The sequence below is a fragment of the Pinus tabuliformis genome, chromosome J (assembly GCF_031772625.1).
Source record: "Pinus tabuliformis cultivar Carrire ecotype Pingquan chromosome J, CPIR1, whole genome shotgun sequence".
NCBI classification, from domain to species: Eukaryota; Viridiplantae; Streptophyta; class Pinopsida; order Pinales; family Pinaceae; genus Pinus; species Pinus tabuliformis.
The window spans coordinates 577,986,695-577,989,773 of NC_142295.1; the positions used below are offsets into that span (position 1 = coordinate 577,986,695).

Here is a 3,079-nt window from a genome sequence, read left to right on the forward strand (position 1 = left end):
AGAGTAAATCTACACCTATGTAAGGAAAATGAGAGCTACAACTAAAAGGAATTCTAAATATTGTAATGATGGTTGTTTTGGTTTCGGCTCAACCGGTTTTAAATAATTAATATAACCATTATAGTTAAAAAAAAAATGAATTTAAACCTATATAATATATATATATATATATATATTAAATTTCAACTAGCGGTTTAACTAAATAAAAAGCTATTAAATTTGAACCTCTTAGTTAAAGAAAAAAGACTATTTTTGAATTTAAATCTATATATATATATATATATAATTTCAAACAGAGATTTAACTAAATAAAAGGCTATTAAATTTGAACCTATTAAATAGAATTAGCTCTCAACAAAATTTAAACTTAAACCTATTAAATATGATGAACTCTCAACAAATCAAACCTCTTAATCAATTTAAATTTAACTTGAACCTATTAAAATTGAACCTCTTCATAAATTTAAAGTTAAACCTATTAAATAAGATTAGCTCTCAACAAAATTTAAATTTAGACCTATTAAATATGATTAGCTCTCAACAAAAAAAAAAAAAAAAAAAACTATTAAAATGTTAATTCCCTGGAAGGAGGGCTTGAACCTCCAACCTTATTCCATCGTCTACAATGGTTAGTTCTATGACCAGATCTAAACCACCCGACAACTATCGTCTACAATGGTTAGTTCTATGACCAGATCTAAACACCCGACAACTAACTGCATATTTAAGGATTCCCGCATCTGCCAAAAATGGGGGGCAAGTAGAATCCCATTCTGACTCGTCCGTATATCCTCCCGAAAAGAGAATTTTCTAACTCTTCCCGTTCCGTTGCCGGGATTTGGACCCGGGTCGCCTGGGTGAAAACCAGGTATCCTAACCGGACTAGACGACAACGGAGCCATGAAAGACTGTGGCATGCGAATTATATTTGATGTTAATTTTTTTTTTAATTCTTGTAGTGTTGTTCACAAACATAGAAAGGTTCTATCCATTAATCTATAGAGTCAGAGCGCCGCAGCGGAAGTCTCATTGTCCATAACCAAGACGTACCACGATTGAAACGTGACTCCGATATTCTTTCGCTAAATGTCAATATTATACTTTTAAATTATTTATAATGATTTTAAATAGTGTAATTTAATTGTTTTGGATTTATAATGATTTTAAATAGTGTAATTTAATTGTTTTGAATTTTTTTTAAGAAATAGTGTAATTTAATTGTGTTGGATTTTTTTAGATTAAATTTAATCAAAATTTAATCATTTTTTTATAAAATTGTAAGTTAAAGTGACGTGGTTTATGAAATTCAAATACTTTGAAAATTTTGAAAATATTAATTTATTTATATAAAAAAGAGAAGTTATAATTTTAAATAATAATAAAATACAATTTCATCATATTTATATTATAAAATTTAAATAATTAATTTATATTATTTTTAAGTTAAATTTTTTTATTAATTTAAATTAGATGTACATCATGAAGAATAGATTAGTAAATGTTTTCTGACCTCATTTCTACCGGATTTATTGGCCAAAAGGTAGTAACAAAATCACATTATCAAAAGACAAGGCAAGCTAGAAAACCAGACATGGATAACCCAGTGTGACCAAAATACTCCTACGATCTTAATGCAACCAATAATCATCCCTGATCCGAGGAATTAACTGGAGCAGGGTTGTCTAGGCCAGTACTTGGTGATGAGGGAGGACTAAAGGCACAATGTACATGTCTTTCCATGTGTCTTAATTGACCTTCCAAATGCTCTAGCTTTTCATATATTCTACTTTGTCTGTGTTGTAGTGTGGGCAACCGATTCTGCATATGCCATTGGTTTCGTTACAAGCAGTTCATGAAACCGATGATCTCATTTATGTCATCATGACGATTACATCCAAGTCGATCCAAGAGTAAAGTGATGTGTTGGAGGCAGTTGTCAAGAGATTCAAAGGGAGGTGGTAGTTCGATTCTGCCAGGGGATTGTGTTGGATTCAAGTCTAACTCTTCCCCCATATCTCGATTTTCCAAGTGGTGTTCAGCCCATTGGCCATGTGGCCCTATGCCTTGGCGAACCCTGCGACTCTGACACTGCATGGAAACTATGTTAACGATCTGGTGCTAACTTTTAGAAGCAAAATACACCCACCTACTCACCCCTAGACTATTAACCGCCCTCAATTTTAATCTCCAACCCCTTCAAAGCCCCCTTGTTGTAGCGACCTTCTCAATCCTTCTTGCGACCCCGATACAATCTAGGCATTTCGAACAACGACACCACCCTTCTCTCTATAAATGCTACCCAATGACCCACCTCCCTCGGCCTATCCCCTAATTTTCCCCCTACACAAACTCCAAATTTTGTCACCCCTTCGCCCCCCTAACACAACAAAATTTGCTTCCTCCATAATGCATGGTACAATAACTGTAATGACTCATTCAGGTAGCGAGCCCTTAGAGTCGCCCTCCTCTTCCCCATTGTCTTCTAGAATTTAAATAAGAGTGAAAGAAAATACTGGCCCCCGAATAGATGTGCCATACCCCTAGAAATTAGGAAGAGAAGGTCATAACCTTCCAAAGCTTCTAACTCCCTAATATTACCCTTAGAAGAAAAGGAGCAAGATGTTGTGTCAAAGACAAACTCGAGAGGCCCTCCAGGAAGCCTTGACCCCTTCTCCAGTGACTAAAGCACCAATAACCATGATATTTTATCCCCCCTAACCACCAGGGCCCCCCATGTTCTATCATTAGGCTCAACTATTAATCCCAAAGACAAACCTACAATACCAACAAAAATGAAATCAAACCAACAATTAAGGAAAATGCAGACCAACCATGGGGGTAGGCTAAGTAAATTTACAAGAGGACTAAAGACAAATATGTGTACCAAATGTTCCTCCCCTTCACCCGAGCCCCACCTTCGTCATCCTGACAAAACCACAAAGACGCATAAGATGGACTGGGGGAAGCACCTCTCGCCTAGGTCCCAAATTCGCTTGAAATGAACAAATGAGGATAATTTAACATCGCCACTAGGGCATGCTTGAATTCCCTCTTAATCCTTCATATCTTGTGGAGAAGG

General features: G+C 35.5%; 1 non-coding gene across 1 annotated transcript; it reads right to left on the reverse strand.

Annotated features, from left to right (window-relative positions):
* Positions 1 to 823: 823 nt before the first annotated feature.
* On the reverse strand, positions 824 to 897 carry TRNAE-UUC (transfer RNA glutamic acid (anticodon UUC)). Its single transcript has one exon. It is a non-coding gene; the product is annotated as a tRNA-Glu (tRNA).
* Positions 898 to 3,079: the final 2,182 nt, after the last annotated feature.